Source organism: Dipodomys merriami, unplaced genomic scaffold (assembly GCF_024711535.1).
Source record: "Dipodomys merriami isolate MVZ:Mamm:240054 unplaced genomic scaffold, mDipMer1.0.p SCAF_786, whole genome shotgun sequence".
NCBI classification, from domain to species: Eukaryota; Metazoa; Chordata; class Mammalia; order Rodentia; family Heteromyidae; genus Dipodomys; species Dipodomys merriami.
Window position 1 is genome coordinate 150,621 of NW_027206386.1, and position 23,216 is coordinate 173,836.

The window sequence follows — 23,216 nt, forward strand, 5'->3', positions numbered from 1 at the left end:
CTTCACAGGTGAATTCATTCTCCCTCCTGACGGGCTCTGCGCTGTACAGCAAAGACTCTACTCTGAGTGGAGGCTGTTGGCCTTGCTGCTGTGCCCAGCTCTCTTCAGACATTGGACGCCCCACTGGACAGGACACTCTCAGCCTTGCTCATGGGGTCCTGGACAGGGTGCTGACCCGTGTCCTGGACACAAGGTGATTTCCTCAATTGTTCTGTGGTGGAGTCTGGAACTGAACATGAGGCAGTCCTGCAATGGAGCCCCTACACAGGTGAGGCCCAGCCTCCTTCCCCAAGTGGAGCCCTCCATGAGCAGCCTGGACGGAGCCCCAACAAACACAGGACCAGGGACCCCCAATCCTAAATGGTACCCACAGGGTTCCTCAGAGAGTGGTCAGCTTAGTGAGCAGGTCAACCAGGAACAACAGGAACTCGAGCACCTGTGACCAACACTGACCATCTGTGAGCACTGCAGAGTTCTGTTTGTGAAAACAGGAATGAGATGTGACCATATTGACAGCACAGGTTCCTGAGGGAGGCTGTGCAGACCTGAGTCCATCCACCATGGTTCCCCTGGGCTCCGAGTTCAGTGAGGTCACACACAGCCCCACACATCAGAGGGCCGCCTCCCTCCCCTTCTCTCTCACCCTGGGTCACTTCTTGAGCTAACAAGCACCTGCTTCATGAATATGCAAACAAGCAGCATCTGCGGTGGACAACATAGACAACTGCTTCCCAAAGCAGCCTGCCCTCACCGCTTCTGTGACACCCAGAGCTCAGAGCCCAGGATGCACCTGAACTGGAGCTTCCTCTTCTTGGTGGCTGCAGCTACAGGTGAGCGCTGCCCAGGACCAGCCCCAAGGGTCCAGACCCTCATTAGAGAGTTCATACCTCCCTCTCCTCTGCAGGTGTCCACTCCCAGGTCCAGCTGGAGCAGCCTGGGGCTGAAGTGAGGAGACCTGGAGACTCGGTCAGGCTGGCCTGCAGGGCCTCTGGATACACCTTCACCAGCTATTATATGCACTGGGTGAAGCAGAACGCAGGACAGGGGCTTGAGTGAATTGGAAGGATCGATCGTAGATATGGTGAGACCAAATACACTCAGAAGTTTCAGGGCAAGGTCTCCCTGACTGCAGACACCTCCTCCAGCACAGCATCCCTGGAGCTGAGCAGGCTGACAGCGGAAGACTCGGCCATGTACCACTGTGCGAGGCACAGTGTGCACACCCACATCCTGAGTGTGTCAGAAACCTGAGGCAAGGCAGCTGCCTCGGGCTGTAAGGAGAAGGCTGATTCCCTGAGCGCTGCTTAGAACACAGAGATGATTCTGAGCCAAGTGCTGCAGACCCAAGCCCATTCTGAGTGAGGGAAATGTTCCACCCATCCCATTCTCAGAAAACACAGACAGCAAGGGGTTCCCAGTGAATAAAGCCAGGCAAACACTATCAGCTAATAGTCATGTGAACACATTTTCCAGTCAACTGATCCCCTAGTATAGAGCATTTAGCATAAAAGGATGCTCTAATTTGTTACAGGATTTTCTGCATCAAGATGATCATTTTTTTTGTTCTAGATATACACAAGCATACAAAGCTGTATAGACATGCACACATGTAGATATGTGTAGTATAAATGTATTCCACATATGTTTCATATGTGTGTATATGTTGCTCTAATGTGTACTCTATAACTTCACACATTTACATACATATACAAATCTAATTTGCTTTCATGTAGTTTCTGTCTATATGTACATGTTCATATGCAAATCTGCAATGTACAGTTACGTACACAAACACAGAGATTTATCGACCCTCTTATCACTGGAATATGAGGGGAGTTTTCATATTCCCTGCACTGTCCATCACCTGGGAAAACATCTAGAACCTGAAAGTCTGTTTCCTCTCATTTGGGTACTGTGAACCTAACTAGCCAGACAAGGGAGTACGGGCTAATCAAACCCTACTCTGCAGGGAATATTCACCTGGGACCTCTTCCCCTCCTCTTACACGTTCACTTCACATGGGACGTCTTCTCATCCACTTAAACATTCACTTCACAATGGACCTCTTTTCTTCCCTTATACATTCACTTCACACAGGACCACTTTTCTCCCTTATACACTCACATAAAGAGAATAACCCCCATGCAAATATCAAACCAGAATAATTCACAAACCATATTTGATTAAATTCAGGTTCATCCTCATTGTAATATTTCTGCTTGTAGAGAACCTATTCTGCTACAATATGGAACATTGATCACACATTAAGTCTAAGTATAATTCTTGTGAAATACCCACAAAATAGGTGCCATTTTTATGTAGCACATTTTATTTAGCACCAGGTAGTGTCCATAACAAAATCCAGAGGCTAGATCAGAGAATTACACAGGTTCCTAGGCCTACCCATCCACAGACTTCCCCAGAACCCAGAGCCTGCTGTGGGGTCATACATGGAGTAGAGTACATGGACCTACATGGATGTACCATGTCCTCCTACAGTCCCAGTGACCTTATCTGGGGTCATAACTGAATTGCAGTAAATGGAGTTACATGGGTGTACCAAGACCACACACACTCCGGTGACGTACCCAGATCATGAATGGACCAACAGCCATGCACCATCGCACCATCATCTCACAGTCCTGTCATGGTGCTGTGCTCTGCTACGTAAGGAAAATTGGTGAAAATGGTGGTCATGGAAACTTGCTGCACTTGAGAACCTCCATGATTTCCAGTCACGTGAACTCCCAAGTCTCCAAAGTGACTGGGTTGTGTGGGATCAGGTGGAATTCCTTCTTAGGAAAAATAAGAATGATGTCCAATAGTTAGAATGCCATCATTCTTAGAATGTATTCTGGTGAGCTTTGCATCCCCTGTGTCAGTTCTACACTGGACAAGTAGTGCAATTTCTGCTTGTATTAAATACACATTTTCATATGCCTCGAGTCAAAGTAGCCTAACGTCTTCCTTCCATTTCCTAAAGATGAGAAATGATAAAAATTTAGAGTCATGAATTGAACAGAGCTCTCCAATACAAGGTAACGGCCTATCAACATGTGTGAGAGAACTGAGTTACATTTCCCAGAGGAGCAGCTCCAAATGGCCTGGCAGTGCCGGGCAGCCCACAGCACCTGCACAGACCTGCAGAGAGGTTCCAAGTATTTGACTTCCCTCAGCTGTGAAGCTGAGAAGACCTTCAAGGTGAATGCCTTTCCTCTCCCTCCTGCCCAGCGAACCAAACAAACCTTTATCTGTGAAGTGACCCACCCAAGGGTGTAAACCACTATATTTCCTGAAAATAAAAGCCTTGGTCTAACTGAAGTCAAAGGATAAACGGTTTGTTCTATTTTATGTTACAAAAAAAGAACCATCTCCTGCATTGAAATAGTTTTCTTAAGAATGTATTTGGAAAGATGATGTCTTGAGGCTGGGGCATTGTGATCTAAGGAATGCCCCATGGGAGTCTTGTGGGTGGAACACTGCCCCAGCCCAGAATTGTGCCCTGTGTGCTTTGAGGAGACGCGGGTCCCAGCAGTCCTTGTGGAAGAGGGACTGGCTGTGCTGTCCTCTGACTCAAGGTCACACTGGCCTGTGACTGTGTCTTCCAACTCTAGGATAAACTTCCGTCTGCCACATGGAGCTCACAGTCTTGTTACACGGGGCCGAGGACTTGTGGACAGACAAGCAGTGGTCAGGAGGTCACACGCTGGGTGCTCTGTGCCGGTGGATCTGCGCAGGTCCACGTGTGTGATTCGGAGGGATTGTGGCTGCAGGTGCCGACAGACGTGTTTCTCCTTGCCCATGTGTGCTGTCCAGGTGTGGTCAGAGTCAGGATCGGCCTGTGAACCCTTGAGGTCCCGAAGCTCACTGCTGGCCTCCAGCTCCATCAGGACCAGCGGTGCCTCTGGCATTGGCTTCACTGACTCATGAGGAGGGGCTGCACTGGACAGGAGACACGGTGACATCGAAGTCACCTCCACAGACACATGTGCACCTGAGACAGACAGCAGAGCCCCATCCTCCACACCACAGAGCTCTGCTGTCCACCTGGGGAGGATGTGGACTTCAGACACCTGCAGGGCCAATGGCCACCAGCAGGGGGCGCCTGGCACACGCTGAGCTGGGCAGGGCCTGCTGTTCATGCTCAGATGACCTGGGTGTGTCCTGTGCCAGTGAAATGTGTGTCCTGTTAACACTGGCTCAGATAGGAGCCAGGGCTAGAGGATCTCACCTGTGACCCCAGCTGTGGGGAGCCTGCAATCTGAGCAGTACAGTTTCAAGCCAGCTTGGTAAGAAATCAACGAGAATCCCGGCTCAGACGACACACCCAAACCCAGAGAGGAAGCTGCTGCTGAAGGGATAGAGCTCCAGACGTGAGCACCAAACCTCAAGAACAGCACCCAGGCCCCGGGGACAACCCAGCACTGTCCACAGAGAAAGAAATGGACAACAAATGCATTGTATGCATGAATTAGAGTAGAATCATTGAACCATTAATGGGGGAAAAGAGAGGACAGTAGATCACAAAGGTGACTGTGATGAAGGCAAACTGCAGGAATATGTGAAGATATTGTGACAAACCTTGTTATGTGATCACTACTCACTAGTAAACATTAATAACCAGAGTCCCCAGCATGGCTCAAGGCAGACATACTGCCTGGTGAAAAGTAGCTCCTCTGTTCAATTAGTCCAGGAAAACAGGATGTATTCCCACAGCTTACTTTTCTTCTTTTTTGGGTCAACTTCATTCTGAGGATACAGGACCTTGACCAGGAGCTCAGGTGAAGCTCAGGTTTGGAGTTCTGGTCTCTGAAAAGGAGACACAGCTTTCTCCCTCACTGTCTCCCAGCACCTGTGACGGGCCTCTGCTCCCTGCATGTGCCATCAGTTTCAACATGGAGGCCCTGGGGTCACACACAAGTGACACAGAGGAAGGAGGAAGGGGAGGTACCACACACCCTGGATTAAATGCTGCTGGATAAACTGAAGGAAGCTCAGTGTGCTTCTCAGGACGCTGTCCTCACATAGACGGCACAGATTCATGTGAACCTACAGTGGACACCCCTGCCATCGGGAAATGGTGGATCTTCTCAAGAAGGAGATGACGTCATCGGGTCTCCCTCCTGCTCTCACCTCCTCCACTCATGACTTATGGAAGGCCATCCGTGGGCCAGGGGGGCTGTGGGTCCTGGGTGGTGGTGGTTCTGGGCTGACTGGGTCCCACCATCCCAGTTCATAGATCTGATATCAGGCAGGAGGCAGGGAACTCATGAGAACACTGGGACCTTGCACCCACCAGAGAGGCCATTTGCACTTCTGCTGGGGTGGGATCTGTGCCTGGGTCTAAGGAGTCAGGAAAACCATGGGTAGATTAGCCCAGTAGGTGAAAAGGGCAGGGCCATATGCAAATCTCCCAGGCCCAAAGAGTAGAAAGGCCAGGCTCCTCTGACTCATACACACAGGCCTGGCCCTCCAGTCTCTATAGACCCTCGGTCCACATCCCTAGAGCATGGAGTGGACGTGGAGGCTCCTTCTCCTGCTGGTGGCCCCAGGTGAGGACCCCAGGCCTGGGCTGCCAAGGACACACAGGAGCTCCCTGCCCTAACTCCAGTGTCTCCCCTATAGGAACCTACGCCCAGGTGCAGCTGGTGCAATCTGGGCCTAAGCTGAAGAAGCCTGGAGAGGCCATGAAGATCTCCTGCAAGGCTTCTGGATACACCTTCACTAGCTATGCTATTAACTGGATGCAGCAGGAGCCAAGAGGTGGCTTGCAGTGGATGGGGTGGATCAACACTATCACTGGAAATCCAGCCTACACTGAGGACTTCAAAGGACAATTCATCTTCTCCCAGAAACTTCTGTTAGCACAGCACATCTGCACATCAGCAGCCTGAAGGCCGAGGACATGGCTGTGTACTACTGTGCAAGACTCGATGAGGAAACCACATCCAGAAGGCATCAGAAACTGAGAGAGAAGCTGCTCCTGCTCACCAGACAGCAGCACTAGCTGCACACAGCCTGTGGTGGAGGTTGTGATTTAGAGCTGGGAAAGGTAGGAAAGAGAGCTTTGCTCATCTGCAGAATAATTTCACCAAGATGTTGACAGGTCCTGGAATGGGAGAGAAATTGATTGCACCAGGCACTAATTTGTGGAGTGAACATTGCTCCCCTAACAGCTCTCAGCATAAAGACACTGAAGAGTCTATAGTGAAATCCTCTCTTAGGAGCTGAGACCTCTGACTCCATCGCTTGTAGTGCCAGAAGAGGGCAGATCAGACAGCTCACTATGGAGACAGTACAGTGCTTCCTCAATACATTAAAAATAGATCTACTACATGAATCCTACATATTACTTCAGAGTATAAAGACAAAGAACAATTCCATGACTGCCTCAATTCCTTTTTACTCATTCTTTTCAAGGTGCTATTCACAGCAAAAGTATTCTCTCATCTTCCTATGTGCCAAGCAAGGGATTACAAAGTAATGATGCTGTTAAAATACCTTCCTTGCTGAATATATTGCACTACCAGATGACCAAAAGATTCCACCAAAGCCTTTGGATATGAGAAGTAATTTTCAGCAACATGGATAATCAGCATTAAAAATCAGCTCCTTCTCTTTTACCGGTACCCTAGTGAGAAACAAAACAGGAAAACAGCCATTTACAAGACCATCAGAAAATAAATAAAATGCCCAGTATAAATATACCTAGGGACAGAAAGCCCTTTACAATGACAACTCTAAAACACTGACAAAAAGAATAGAAGGGGACAGTCTTATCAATCAAGGGAGTGGAATGACTTTAAATTACAAGGATAAGAGAACAGACATTGTTAAAATGGCCATATTACCAAAAGAGTTCTAAAGACTTGATCAACCTCCATCAAAAGCCCTATGGCCTTCTTCCCAGAAATGGAAAATGAAAGTGATGCTAAGAATCACGTGGAAGTACCAAAGACCTTGAGCAAAAGCTGCTGGAAATGGAACAAAAAATTAACGCCAGGAGCCAGTGGCTCACGCCTGTAATCCTAGCTACTCAGGAGGCTGAGATCTGAGGATGAGGGTTCAAAGCCAGTCCAGGCAGGAAAGTCCATGAAAATCTTATCTCCATTAAACCACTAGAAAACCAGAAGTGGCGCTGTGGCTAAAGCGGTAGAGCACTCACCTAGAGCTGAAGAGCTGAGAGATAGCACCCAGGCCCGGAGTTCAAGCCCTATGACCGACAAAAAAATAAAAATAAAATTAGAAACTTAATTCACATTTTGCCACTGAGGATAGAATAGCACTCAATTCCTACAGTAAACACATAATATGAAGAAGGGGAAGAAATCTTGGCCATACATGCATCTGACAGCGATGCATTAACAGGATACATGAATCCCTCAAATAATTAAACACCAGTACACACAATTTAATTAATAAATGCTTATAAGAATTGGTCAGACCTAAAATAAGAATCTACTATGCCCAACAACATATAACAGATATTCAATATCCTCAGCCATAAATGAAACACACATCATGACTGCACTGCATTCCAAAGGTACCCTGTCAATCATAAAGAGAACAAACAAGAACTGGCAAACCTGCAGGAAAAGAAACCTTCCGTGGTGCCCTCAGAATGTGAGCGAGTGCACTATGGGACTCAGAATTGAAAACCCTCCACAGACTAAAAGCCAAGCCACCAATGATCCTTCTCCTCACTCCTGCACACACCCAAGGGGTCTCTGGCAGTCTATGATATAGTGACCACACAGTTGTGTTTGTCTTGAACTGTCCACATAGGAAAGGTTTGGGGATCAGACTGGGTCCCTTCAATGGATTCCTCAAAGGATGAACCTAGAAAGTATGTTATGTATACAGAATGAAATTACTCAGCTATAAAGAGAAATAATGTATACAGAATGGAACTACTCAGCTATGAAGAGGAATGATGTATACAGAATGGAACTACTCAGCTATAAAGAGGAATGAACTTAAATCTCTGGAAGGAAAACTAAAAAAATAGAGAAGACTTTGTTGATGAGAATAAGCCAGACACCAAAGGAGTAATACTGCGTTTTTGTCTCTTAGGTAAACTAAAGATCTGGAGAAGATCAAAAGCATGAATATGAAATTGGAATGGCAATAGCATGCGGAAGCCAGCAACATTGGTAACAGGCAGAAGAGCATGCAATCAAAGTGCATTACACACTCGTGTGAAAATGTCATAAGGAAACCCATTACTTGATACAATGAAGCTAATTTAAAAGAAAAAGTGGCCCAACACTGGTGGTTCACACCAGTCATCCTAACATTCAGAAGGCTAAGATTTGAGGATCACAGTTCAAAATTGCCCTATTTGAGAATTTTCATAAGACATTAATCTCCCATTAATCACAGACAAAGCCAGGAGTGGTGCTAGCTCTGGTGGAAAAGCGCTAGCCCTGAGCAAATGGAGCTCAGGGAAAGAGTCCAGGCCCAGGTTCAAGGCCCAGGACTAGCTGGAGAAAAGAAGTAAACAGAAAACCTGACAGAGCAGAGAGATGAGCTTCGGCATGAACGCTGGAGTGGTCCAGGAGCTCTGATAAGAGACTGTGATGGAAAGAGGAAGCCAAGTGCCACTCCCTGAGCTGAGACTGAAAGGAGCCTTGGAGCAGCCGCTCTGTCACAGACGCAGGGCTCAGGATGAGGACAGAGTGGGCATGAAAGGTGCGGGCACTGTGCAGCGCAGGACGCCCTGGACAGACCCCTCCACACTGCCCTGCCTGCCCATGTGGCCACCTCAGTCTTCCCAGGGGTGACTCCTGTGTCCTGGCAGCGTGGGGCTCAGTGCTGACCCTGTACAGAGCCCAGGCCTCAGGTGTCACATGGACTCTCTGCAGGGCACAGAATCCAAGATGGATGTGTGGAGACCGTCTGATTGATGGATGGCTGGGGACAGTCAGAGACGACTAGAGAAATGGGGACAGCGCAGGAAGACCACTGGACAGCGTCCTCAGAACTATGGGCTCAGCACCCCAGAGAGGCAAAGCCTAACTGACCTGTGGGGTGACCTGTGCTCAGTACTGCAGGTGACAAAGCTCAGTGAAAATCCAGCCTGGGAGAGCTGCAGACACACAGACCCCACGCACGGGGCTCCTTGCCTAGGTGTGCCCAGTACCATGTGTGTGTGTGTGTGTGTGTGTGTGTGTGTAAGAGAGAGAGAGAGAGAGAGAGAGAGAGAGAGAGAGAGAGAGAGAGAGCGAGCTCATGTATCCAAGGCCACACTGTGTATGCACAACTGTACCCAGTAAATATATAAATGAGTGAGACCTCATGCGTACACGTCCACACTGTGTGCACCCAGCTGGAACTCAAGTCATGGAAAAATGTTCAGTCTCTCAGGCTTCATGTCTCCTAGTTGATGTTTGGATTTCGTTGGTAACTATGGTTACCCTTTCTTTCCCATCATCCCTCTGGTAATGTCTGCCCTATTCCAGGCTCATGTTGTACTTACAACACAAGTAACTTGTGACTCAACACTGTGTGATTCAGGCAATAGCAAAACCTTGGAATCTGAATGTAAAATTAGCCCTGGGGGCACCAGCGCTTTGCTGCGGGTGCTATGGATAAATCATTTGGAAGGTACAATGTGAAAGGAGTCCAGGCCGAGGTGGGAAGCTATGGGGTGCATGCCTTGGCTCCCCAACATTCATGACCTGGAATTTAACCCTTGCAGGGAAGCAGCCTGACTCAGGGATGGTGAGTGTCCCCTTGAGGAAGGGAGCTGATCTTTCCTTCCCATCCTGCAAGGGAAGGACGCAGGTGACTCTTCTGCCACATGAGGACACAGCATGTAGACCACCTAGGAATCAGAAAAACAGCCCAAAGCAGACAGAAAAGTGCTTGATCTTGAGCACCTGGACCCCAGACTATGATAAACAAATCCTCACCCTGTATAGGTTTCCCAGTTGGGGATACATTTATACCACTAAGAATGGACTAAGACACCACTGAGCTGAACTTGGTGGCTATGCAGGGGAAAACATCCAGCAAACTATGGATTGAGGCCAGCCTGCACAAGAAGTTGATAAGACCGTATCTCACAATAATCCAGGCATGGGGCCCACAGCTGTAAACTCAAATATAATGGGCATCCTAGGAAGATGACAGCATGAGGCCAGTCCTGGACAAAGTCATTTCACCCTAAGTGAGAAACAGCATAGAGTCAAAGGAGCTGAAGACATGGCAGAGAGCGTGCTGAGCAAACACAAGGCTGTGATTTCAAACCCAAGTGCTAAAAATAAAAGTAGATGAAAAGTGAACATAAAACAACCACCCTAAAATGATCCCCTTAGCATATTTGCAGTAGGAAGCACACAGCCTTCCTTAACCCACAACCACTGCTGGTGGGAGGAGGGGTAGAGCAGAAGCCAAGGACTTGCTTCCGGAAGAATGCCCCATTTCCTGACTCTGCTGCTGGTGAAGCAGATTTCCCTGTGCTGCAGTGTTTATGAAATGTTATAAACAAGTCCTCTCTGTGGTAAAGCTGAACAAGTTTCCAGCAAATAAAATAAGTGCATTTCCATAGTTTAAAAGTGACAAAATGGTCAGATGGGTTGGTTGCACCTCCTCAGTAGGGGAGACTGGCAGGAATGACTGGAGCCAGTCCCAGAGACACAGTGTCAGCCCAGAGGTAAACACGGTCATGCACAGCAATCCGTTCAGCTGCACAGAAAGCACAGATATGAGAACACAGCCCATACCAGCAGGAAAAATGCATGGCCATATCCCCAAAATCTCTAAAGAAAAATACAGCAAAGACGGCTGGACACGCAGCTCAAGGGGCCATGCACCTCTCTAGCAATCAAGAGACTCTTCAATTACAAATTCATACCACCAACAATGTGACACATGAACACATCATGACACCTAATGTGAGCGATGACTGTCTGTGCTGTGTAAAATGCAGTGAGATGAGGTCTCCTAACGCATTCGCTCTGCTGCGGGATGAGGTCTGTGTTCTCTTCCATATAATCATTGTCACTGCTGACTGCCTGATTCTCCTGTCTTCTCTGAACTGCCTTTGCTCAGATTCCACCCCAGAGCTGGCTATATAACAGGAGGACATGCAAATGGGGCCTCCCTCTGCTCATGAAAAGCTGCAGCTCTGCAGGTCAGGCCTGACGTCCAGAGGGTCCATCCTGAGATCAGCACTGGGCACAGACCTCCATCATGGAGGGGGCTCTGACCTGGGTTTTCCTTATGGCCATTTTACAAGGTATTTTGCAGAGAAGAAGGGACACTGGGTGTGTGAGTGAAGCTGAATGGGAGGTACCGTGGATGTGTGTGACCATTGCTGACCTGGATTCTCTGTGTTTGCAGGTGTGCAGTGTGAGGTGCAGCTGGTGGAGTCTGGGGGAGGCTTGGTGCAGCCTGGGGGGTCCCTGAGACTCTCCTGTGCAGCGTCTGGATTCACGTTCAGTGGTTATTGGATGAACTGGATCCGCCAGGCTCCAGGGAAGGCGCTGGAGTGGATTTCATCCATGGATGGAAGTAGTAGCACATACTACGCAGACTCCGTGAAGGGCCGCTTCACCATCTCCAAAGACAACAGCAAGAACACACTTTACCTGCAGGTGAACAGCCTGAGAGTGGAGGACAAGGCTGTCTATTACTGTGCTACAGACACACAGTGCAGGAAATCCAGAAACAAACCTCCCTGCAGGGCACTCAGCACCAGCAGGGGGCGCTGGGCACACACTGAGGTCATGCTCAGTCAGCACCAGCAGGGGGCGCTGGGCACACACTGAGGTCATGCTCAGTCAGCACCAGCAGGGGGCGCTGGGCACACACTGAGGTCATGGCAGTCACAGGAGCAGCTGTGGAGCTCAGGCCCTGACTCCTCTGTGTGTCTGGCCTCTCCACAGGACGCAGCATCCCCCACAGAGCTGTCCACTGTGCTCTTGCTGTTCTCCAACCCCTCAGCACACAGCTTTTTCCATCCTCCATTGTCGTGGTTCTGTTGTGGTTGATGATGCATCCTTGAGAGGACCAGACACAGCACCATGCACGGTCGATGGACACTGCTGAGATCACTGGGGTCAAATCTGAGGAAGGTCAAGATCCCCGCTCAGTCCTTTCCTCTCAGACTCGGGAGAGACGCAGTGGACTCCCTGGCTAGGTCAGTCCGTATCCTCAGGTCGGAGTGCACGGGATGTTGTGCAGAGCCAGGGCCTCCATGTCACTGATGGATTTCAAGGCCCACCGTTCTGCTCACACAGCCCAGGCGTCCAGCCCGGCTTTGATCCTGTTGTCCCCTTTCCTCTTGCTGGTGACATGTGAGGGGCCATCAGTCTGGACGTGGGGCTGCTCTGTGACCCACAGAGCCCAGTCTTGGGCACCGCTGAGCTGTGGTTACCTGCAGAGCCCCAGTGACCCCCACCAGCTCCTCTGCCTCCGTCCCTTTCTACACACACTGTAGATGACGAGGTTGGATGGGGTTCTCAGCCACAGTTCTGGATCTTGCCACTGCTTGATCCTAGAAGGACTCATGTGTTCTTAATTGTCTGTGTTGTCCACACCTGTCCTTCACACTAAATATCCTGCAGACTTGGCCTGTATGCAGTCTCTAGACCCCAGGCCCAGTACCGGGACCTGGAGGTCAATGAGGCTGTGGCCCTGGCTCCTGCATGCCTGGGAAGAACTCACTGGTGTCCCCAGGCTGCGTGCCCTGGACTGTCCTGTCCTCCTCTCTATGGACTCTGGCGGGAAGCTCAGGGGATATCTGTAGCTAAGGGGATATGGATGAGTGTAGAAACAGTCGTCACTTGGGATTTCACCTGCATCACCTCAGTGTCCTGAGCCTGTGCACATGGGACTGAGGACCGGCTGGGGCCAGGTCCTCCTGGAGCACGTGGGCTGTGGAGGTGCAGGGTGGGTGGGAGCTCCTGCAATTGGCCGTCAGGAAGAGATCTAGAACCTCCCGCAGAGCCTGCTGCGGACGCTGCCTCTGTGGTGGAATGTCATCCTCTCTGGGCTGTTCCCACTCAGATCCACCCAGGTTGCGAGAGAGGAATTAGTGAGGAATGTCATTCCATCCACACAACACCTCCACTGCAGCCTTCAACAGGCTTGGCTTTTAATGTGCGGCATTGATCTGCCGGGGGTATTTCCAGTCCTGGGTCACTCAAAAGCCAGGCCGCCGCGCCTCAGTATCAAGGGTGTGTTTGTGTAAAGGCCTGGAGAAAAGGCTCTTCAGAGACAAGTGAGGAGTGGGGACAATGTGGCGGTGGGGACCTGGGTCTAGCGTGGTGACCTTCCTGGCTGACAGGTTTCTCACAATGTGCGTGGATGAGAGCAGTGCTCCATGTGCAGTAAGAGCAGAGAGCTCAGGTCATCCCTGCTTCCCAGAACAACGATGCTAATGGTCCTCTCCTGCTGTTGTTACAGGTCTCACTGGGAGACACATACAATAGACCCTATGGAGAGATCAAGGAGTACAGCTCTTCACAAAGACTAAGCCAAAGACCAACAAAGTAAGCACCAGAAAGAGGGTACTGGGAGTGGAGAGATGGGGGGAAATGGTAGAAGAATGAAGGAGACAACATGGAGAACTCAGGCAAGAATACAGTGCCTATGCCACAGAATTGAGAACACTGAACTAAGGGTGGGTCAAAGGGGAAAGGTGAGGAAGGAATGACACAGATCCACATGCTTGTATCCATGAACTGCTTTGTTCAATGATGTCAGCATGCATGTCCTGAACACTAATTAGAGAGAGGGAAGAGGAGGTTGGAGAGGTAGGCAGGAATGTTGAAAGGTGTGACATTAATCAAGCCTCAGTGTGTTCATAAACTGCCTCACTGAACAGCAACACCTTTATAGAACGACTTAAAGATCAAAATGTTTTATTTAATATTTTATTGAATTTTTTAAATTGTTTTTTGTGTAGTTGATGTAGAGCGGTTACAGTTACATGAATCAGGTATAATCAGTGCAGTTCTTTATGAACCATTTTCCCCTTCTGTTGCTCTCTCCCAATCCTTCCCTCCTGTCCCCATCCATAATATTTCCAGTTTATTTTCCACAGCGTCTGCTGAGTATCACTATTGTGTTTGTTCATTTTTGTTCCAGCTTATATGTGACCCCCTTACCATCCCAAATATAAACACAATAACAAACAAGACAAAAGGAAAATGGAAATATTTTTTGAAAAGCAAATGGCTCAGTAATCTTGACTAACAGAAGCAGAGTTAAAGTTTCTTAAAGAAATTCAGATTCAATCAATGGTTTTTCTTGAAGCTAATTAATAGTTTGTCCACTCAACTAAAAAACTCTGTCTTCCACCTGCATCTCCTCTGTGCACTGCCCTGCTGAGACTTCTGCCCCAGAGCTGCTTTATAGCAGAGGACATGCAAATAGGACGTCCCTCTGCCCATGAAAACCAGCCCATCCCTGACCTGAGCTCTGTGAGCTGATTCCACCAGTGACTGAGCACAGACCAGCACCATGGAGCTGGGGCTGCGCTGGGTTCTCCTTGTTGCTCTGATGAAAGGTGATTTATGGGGAGCAAGGGATACTGAGTGTGCAAATGGACATAAATGGGAGGAACAGTGGATTTGTGTGACCATTGCTGACCAGGATTCTCTGTGTTTGCAGGTGTGCAGTGTGAGGTGCAGCTGGTGGAGTCTGGGGGAGGCTTGGTGCAGCCTGGGGGGTCCCTGAGACTCTCATGTGCAGCCTCCGGATTCACCTTCAGTAGTTACTACATGGACTGGTTCCGCCAGGCTCCAGGGAAGAGGCCTGAGTGGCTCTCATACATTAGTGGTGATAGTAGTAACATAAACTACGCAGACTCCGTGAAGGGCCGCTTCACCATCTCCAGAGACAACAGCAAGAGCACACTTTACCTGCAGATGAACACCCTGAGAGTGGAGGACACGGCCGTCTATTACTGTGCTACAGACACAGTGCAGGAAATCCAGTGTGGGCCAGACACACACCTCCCTGCAGGGCGCTCAGCATCAGCAGGGGGCGCTCGGCACAGCTTGGCGCTGGGTCAGCTCAGGAGCAGCTGCACACAGAGCCCAGGGCTGCTCTCCTGCTGTCTGCCCTGCCTCTGTGTCCACAGTGTGACAGCATCTCTCCTGAGTTCATGACCTGCACTCCTCTGGGATGTCTCCAGTCCTCTGCTGGGACTTTAAGAATGAACAGAGTATCACGGTGGAAGCAAAAATGGCTCTGCAGTGGTGACCAGTATTTGATCCTGAAGAAACTCAGGGACCCTCGTGACCCCATGAGACTCAGGACAAAGATCCCCAGGATTCAAAGAGTTGGAATTTGTCCTGTGAACAAAAGGAAAAATCCTGGCATGGTGACTCATGCTTACAATACTAGAGACTTGGGAGGAGGAGATTAAAATGAGTATTTATGGAGGCCAAATGGGCAAAACCTTAACAACACATCTCAATTGATAAGCTGCATGTGGCAGATGTTTCCTGTGATTCCAGCTACTCAGAACACAAGTGTGGAATCACTGTCTGGAACCTGCCCCAGGCAAAAACACAGCACAGTAGCAGAAAATAAATAACATCAGAAAAGATGCAGAAAGGGCTGAAATGCATGTGTGTGCCTAAAATAGCAGCCCAGAGTTCTAAACAGTACATAGAGCGACAGAGAGAGAGAGACAGAGACAGAGAGACAGAGAGAGAGACAGAGAGACAGAGACAGAGACAATGACAGAGAGACAGAGAGACAGAGAGATAGAGAGAACGGGAGAGGGAGGGAGAGAGAGAGAAAGAGCACACAGCCCATTGTCCCATGACTCTTAACAGGCCTCAAATGTTGCCCTCTTCCCTCCACCTGTACCACTGCTCAGGGGTTCAGAACTGACCTAACAGAATTGTTACATTCATTCACTTTCTGACTCAGTGATTCTTGTTATCTCAGCCTGCTTTTCTCTTTGTCCAACCACCAAATGTATTCAGGGACACAAGTTATAAAACACAGGGGTTGGCCATACCCCTGGAGCTCAGCCTATTGCGCCATGGGAAACGTTGGCCCCGTCTATCCTGGGTTTCCTCCATCATGATGGCTGTGGAGTCCTGGGATGTCCCGTCTGGGATGGAGGCCGGGTCCCTGTGGCTCCGTCATGAGCACTGTCACTGTGCACGCGCATCGTGGGCACAAGGGGCTGGGCCAGGTGATCTCACAGCAATCTGACTGAGCTCCCTGCATCCCGGACGCCCCCACCTGCTCTAACAGGTCCTTGTTTATTTCTCCATTACATCCTGATCAGAGAAGAGCAAGTTTCACTTCCTCAACAAGAACCTGTGTGTGTGAACTTGTCTACAGGCTTTAGGAAGAAGACTTCTACGTTCTGAGGTTTTCCCCTGGACAGTTTCTGTAGATGATGAGACAAATCATTCCTCTCACCAGGAGACATCCATTACTCTGTCCATGTGGAGACAGATATGACCTCATGTGGAAAAGAAAACTCTTGTAAGGAGGCCCTGGTTCCCGTAGCACAGGAAGGGGACTGTGGAAGACACTTCTGTATTCATCATTGTAAAGAGTGAAGACAGGATGGGAAGATCTGTACCTAACAGAAATCATCAATAGTTTTGACATAAATCTTAACCTACTGAACATTTAGCAATGTATGCTTGTATTGAATACTATATACTCTCCTGTTTTTGGCATGTGTCCATTATAATGAAAACATAACTAAATTAATTAATTCCAAAGTGAATAAATTAGGAAACATACAATTAACCTTCTGTGAGCTCTACTGATGTCTAGGGGCCTGCAGGTCAGCGGTGTGTAGACCTCAGGGTCCAGGCACTGTGCCACACTGTGTTTCATGGGTAACGGGGACTGGGAAGGAACATCTCAGGGCACGTGTGAATACTTCTGATATTGGTGCTCATTTTGGTTTCCTGAAAACACTTTTCAAAATTTTTATAAAATGGAAAATATTGTTCCACCTCTATGGGAACAAATTCATGATTAAATATACATGTATTTAGATTTGCAGCATTTCCAAAATTATTATTGTTATTATAAATGTGCTGTTCACAGGGATTACAGTTGCATAAGTTAGAGAAAGAATACATTTTTCTTTGGACAATACCACCCTTCCCTATCTCTCCATTTCTCCCTCCATCAGTTGTATAAGTCATCGTCAACACAGTGTCTAGTGAGTACCACTGCTGCCTCTGCTCAGCATTTTCCTTCCACTTCTGTGCAGCCCCATGATCCCGAGGATGCAGTTAATGTGAAACCATTGTCTAAATAAAGCTAATCCACAGAGCATCACCTTACATGCACTCCTCCATATTCTGCAGAGATGATGTCTTCTAGGTTCTGAGACTTGAAACCTCCTTGTTGTTGAAGAAATGGCCTCCTTGCAGCCTTGTGGATTTCTGAGACTTGTCCTGAGGCTGCTGTAGGATCACTCGTGGAGGACGGGCCCTGTGCTGACGAGAAGATGTGTTCTGGAGCCATTACATTACGTGTTCTGCAAACACTGTTAGATCCTGAACTTGTCATCACCTAGCTGGGCACTTGTCAATAATGCGTGTAATTCTAGCAACTCAGGAGGATGGCATCTGAGGATTGTGTTCTAAGCTAGGCTGGGCAGGAAAGTCCATAGGACTCTGATCTCCAATTAACCACCAAAGGCGAGGAATGGAGCTGGGGCTCAGTAGTAGAGCCGGAGCCTGGAGCAGAAATGAGCAGAGACTGCACCCAGGCTGTCCTGGAGCTCAAGGCCCAGGACCACCACCAGAAATAAAAAAGTAATCATCTGTCACCTTCACTTTAGCTCCAGTATTTCATGTGCGTGTATAAGGAGCAACAGCGGGTTGACTGGTGCTTCTCCAGAGAGACCGTGAAGGTCAAGACGCCGCCACCAGAAATGTGTCCTGTGTCTTCATTACTGGACAGAGCATGTGGTGTCACCGTGGTGTCCCCTCTCAGCACTATTGGATGACAGTCGTATTCATATATTTAGAAGAGACAGCAAGGCAAACCACTGAAAAAGAGCCAAGAACTCAAGACGAGGAAAGCGCAGTGGAGGAGGAACGGACACCGTAATTGGAAGGCTCCTCAGAGCGCAGCGCAGGCAGCGGCAGCGCTCACAGAGCCCTGTGCTCCTCAGAGCTTCTCCTCCAGGGGTCGGGGTGAGGACAGGCCACGTCCTGAGCCTGACGCTGTCGTTCTACCCTGTGCCTGAGGCGCGAGTGACAGACTCACCGGGTCACCACAGGGGCCGGCCTGCTGCCGACCCTCCAGGGACGTGGATTCCACGCATGAACTCCCGTGGAGGGCGTTTGCTCCGTGGTCTGACCTGTGTCTTCTGGCTTGCATCCTCTGCCATCTGCTGCTGCCAGAATCATGGGCTGAGCAGTCAAATGTGGAATTCTCTGGAAAGAGTTGCTCAGCTCTGCTCCAGAGACCAAGAATTCCGGGTGACATGGAGGCGGGATGAGGACTGTGAGGGAGCACCGTGGGCTCCTGCTGTCCCGTCTCATTCAGACGTCTCCACAGACAGCAGGAAGAGAAACACTGCACTTGTCACAGCAGATGGGGAGTGGGTGTATACACTGGTGCTTTGTGCGTCTTTGTTCCAGGAAGCAAGATCATCTCCCATTACGAGGCCGATAAGGACACTCCTGCCCTGCAGAATGCCATCTGTCGCCACACAGTGGGAACTGGCGTCTGCTCCCTTATATCAAGAGCACACGGGTCAGCAATAAGGAGTGAACAAACGGTTAGTAAGTCTCTGTACATCCGTGGCACAGGTAGAAGACTTTCCCTCTCCACCATCACAGTCTGATCCCTGAGAGACCCGGTTCTCGGGATCAGTGATGTCACTACTTGTTCACTGTTTGAGACCGATGCTGCACAGCAGTGTGTGCATTTCAACACCAACCCAGTGTCCCAGTGACACTGATGAGGAAATGGGTGGTTTAGAATAAGCAAGTGGAGCCAGGCCCCAGTGCTCTCCTTCTCATCCTAGCAGTTCAGGAGAGGACCACACACAGATCTGGGGATCACACTGTAGCCAGTGCAGGAAGGAAAGGCTTTGAGACTCTTATCTCCTTAACAGCCAAAAAGCCAGAAGTGGTGGTATGGCAGAAATGGGAGTGAGCCAATCTATCAGAATGCAGACATTCTCATGAGCGGTCACTTCTACCAATCTCCCTCCCAGTTCAGTACACCTCTGAAGACCAGGACAAGCCCTGCAGTCCCAGAACACTTGGTCCACAAGGATTCTCCTGCTTCTGCATGCTTGTTATTTCCCTTTCCCTCCATTGACACACATTGGATCTACTTCCTGATCAAGGTTCTGAGGTTCTGTGAATGTATGTATCTGTGTGTTTGTGTATATATGTGTTTCTGTGGTTATACAAATATAAATGATGTGTGTGTTTCAATGTTCCTGCAGGTCTGTTTTGCTGGTGAGTGTAGAGATACATGTAGGGTTTATCTGTGTGTGTGATACAGAGAGACACTGTGCTGATTGCACACATTAAATCTCTTGGTCTCTCCTCATAGCCTTCACCTCACGTCCTTCTTGAAAGGTCAGGGCCCCGAGGGGAGAGCTTGTCAAGACAGGGGTGCGATCTGTGAGAGACCCGCGGTCACCTCCCCTGGGGGACAGGTGACAGGGACGCTGCCCCTCGTATGCAGCCACAAGCAGAGTGACCCCACATGCAAATTCCCGCATACACACCCGGAGAAGTCGCACCCTCGCTTAAATTCAGGCTCTTCCGCACTCTGGAAATGCTGTCTGTGTGTGACAGACGTGACCTTGTGACCGTGGAGCAGGTGTGGTCTTTGGGCTCCTGCTGGCAGCTCACAGCGATGGTGACTTGGGACTGGGCAGGAGCGTGGGATGCGGCGTCTGGGCCGAGACGCAGCTGCTCCTCTGTCCACAGCTGTGCTGTCCCAGGTGCAGCTGCAGGAGTCAGGCGCTGGCCTGCCGAGGCCCGTGCAGACGCCGTCCCTCTCCTGTGCGGTCTCTGGTGACTCCGTCAGCATGGTGACTGCGGAGCTGGATCCGACAGGCCTCAGGGAAAACGGTGGAGTGGACTGGACACATCTATAAACGTGGGAGCAGCGCGTACAGCCCGAGCCTCCAGAGCAGAGTCACCATGCCAGTGCACACCTCCAAGGACCAGTGCTCCCTGCAGCTGAGCTCCGTGACCACTTAGTACCCGGCCTTGCACTACTGTGTAGGACACAGTGAGGCGACCGGGTGTGAGCCCTGACACAAGTCTGCCACAAGGACGCACAGGACCCTCAAGGACGCCCAGCACGCCCAAGCCCAGAGTCCATCCAGAACACAACGTGCAGCTCAGGGCTGGTGTCGCCGTCTGGCTGCGTCTGTCCAGCCGACTGCCAGGGATCCCCTCTGGATCTGGAAGGCTGCCACTCCGTGGTATCTCTGAGTTCACAATGTGATCGTGTTATGATCTTCAAACGATAAAGCATGCTCCCTCATCAATGAGATCAGTGCATCGTCCTGGAAATGGCAACAACACAGCAGTGGTCCCCAGGCCAAGAGGAAGGCCAGGGGACCTGACGATCACTTTCCCATCAGACCTGGGGAGACACTCTGGGGTTCCCTGCTGAGGAGGCTCTGAAATTCCCGTTGAAAACGTGAGGGACATGGCTACCTACAGGTCCTCCCTGCAATCCAGGCTGTGTGGGAAGTGGGGACTGGAGGATCGTGGTTCGAATCCAGCCTGGGAAAACACTAGCCAGGCTATATCTCAGTCAAGGAGCTGGGGGTGACAGCCCAGGCCCACAGGGCCCCCAGCTACACCAGAGCTATGGACACAGCGTTTGAGCTCCGAGTCCAGCCTCAGTCAACACCAAGGCTCTGCCCGAATAACAGCTGACAGCAAAATGAGAGGCATGGCCAGTCACGGCACGACGGCCCAACGAGCACAGGCCTGAGTTCTAACCCAGTACTTCCAAATCCTGTGAGGAGAAGCCAGACCACCACCCCTGGAGCTAGCAAACCTTCCCTTTCTCCCATTCCCGCCTGTGCACATCCAGCTCATGACTGGACAATGGGGTAGTGTCAGTGGACTCATTTTCCTGCCAAGAGACTCTCCTCTCTGTGTGTTCTTTTCTCTGGTCAGCAGAAATGGCCATTGTAAGTATGTGGACTGAACCCCAGGTCAGGTGAGGACCTGGTGTCAGGTGTTGCTCAGGCCGGGGCTTCTGCAGACCTGGGGAAAGTGCCGGTGACACGTCTCAGCATGCGTGCATCAGCCCTCTCCTGCTGCCTCTCAGCAGGCCTCCTGTGGGAATGGAGGTGGACGTCAGGTCTGGAGGGAGGCTGAACAGGAGTCGTGGGACGGAGATGCAGAGCTTAGCCTTGTCCAGTCTGTCCACTTGGTTTCACCTCCACCATCCACGGCTCTGGGGAAATGGACACATGGGCTGCCTGGTTGTGCTGTGAGGCCTGGGACTGAGGGCAGGTGTCCGTGAATCCTGGCATTGTGCATGTCTGGGCACTGCTGCTCACCCTGAACCCTGTGCTGAGCAGAGCAGCCTCCCGAGGCCTCTGCCCCAAATCCTGGCCCCTGTGGTGCTGCTCCTCACTCTCCTCTCACACTCCCCTCCCTGAGACAAAGACAAATCACGCCCTGTTCCCTCACCACATCATTACCCGAAGGAACAAGGCTCATTTCTGGAGGAAGGATTTTTGTCTGAACTCCATGGCTTAGGAAAGGCGTCTTCCACCTGAGAAGGTTTCATCCTGTGGAATCACAAACCCTTCTCCTCACCAGGAGACAGCACGCTCCAGGTACCTGCTGAGTGTGTGTGGAGCAGGAGGGGTGCAGTGATCTGCTGGCCTGGGATCCTGGTGCCCGTGTGTCCCGCAGCCATGGTGACCGCAGACACCACAGTAAAGACACCAAGCTGTGGAACTCAGATTTTGGCCTCCAGGATGGCAAAGCCTTCCTCAAGCTGAACACTGAGTTGTTACATACCACACCACATTTCCATACAACAGTTTACCCAGCATAGGAGCCCCCACACAGACACCAGCAGTGTGAATACCACCACCATGGGTACAGATACTTCCTGTTGATTTCCTCTCCATTCTCCTATAAGCTCCTCCTGCTTCTTGAGAAAACTTCCTTATTTGCCCCAGGGTGGATCGATGTCAACCTGGTTCTCCCTGTTCTCCCTAAGCCCATAGATTTCCTCATCCTCCTGAAGCTCCCTGCACAGCCTCCTGGACGTTGGGTGATTGTACATTTCTGGGCTTTAATTTCCGGGCTGGTAGGCAGACGTCCACTGAGCCTTTGGACGCACCAGCAAACCCACCACCTCGTACTTTGACAGTTCCAGGATTCCAGGCATTATCAGTGTCATCCTTCCACCATATTGGCTGACATGAAGATTGCATTGTGTGGGTCTTTCCAATGTGTATCTGCTACTGAAGGATTGCACACAGAAGTGGAATTTCAATATTAAGGGCATATAATGCCATTGCTATGTCATGAGAGTCCTAAAATTCAAGCTCTGAGACCCAAAAGGATAGGGAGGATGCATTGCCACCTCCCACATGAACCCTCAGAGCACTGAGACTTTCCTAAAAAGGTCACTCAGTCCTGACCTGATGGGAATGCAGCTTTCTATGCTGGTGTAGGCTAATTTCACACCAGGCTTTCTGGAAGCTTAGGCTAGAGAAGACTCAATTACTACTTATTTTGGCTTCTTAAGATAAAGAGGTCATTATCACTGGAGTGTGATTAGACCACTTGGTTGGTGCTTGTGACTTTAAGGACATTGTGACCTCACTCTCTGAGGTACACTCTGCACCCTACTCAATAAATACCTTGTAAAATGGCCCCAGAGCACCTGAAGCTGGTGGAAGGCTTTAGGACCCAGGCGTCCCGAAATCTGATTGCATACCTGTGTCCATTACTGTCCAGAGTCCAGGCTCCACATATTGCAACATGTGTGGACATAAATAAATACTCTAGTCTGAACATTCCAGAACCCAGACAAAACACCATTAAGAATTGATAAATGCTTGAGGATATAACTGTTTAACAGGATCTAAACAGTATACAACAGATACATGCAGTAAACCTGACAGGCTGCCCACTCTGTTTAGTGTCAGTTCAAATAACAGATAAGGAAGAGCATCGGGAAAGTTAAGGCTCACCTTGTGGAGGGGCTGCTGGTGTCTAGGCCCTGCTCAGGAGAGGGCTCAGCCC

General features: G+C 49.9%; 2 pseudogenes; both read left to right on the plus strand.

Annotated features, from left to right (window-relative positions):
* The window catches only part of LOC138818880 (uncharacterized), a 76,392-nt pseudogene that overhangs the window by 19,822 nt on the left and 33,354 nt on the right, over nt 1–23,216 (plus strand).
* On the plus strand, nt 5,510–6,007 carry LOC138818868 (immunoglobulin heavy variable 7-4-1-like; annotated as a pseudogene).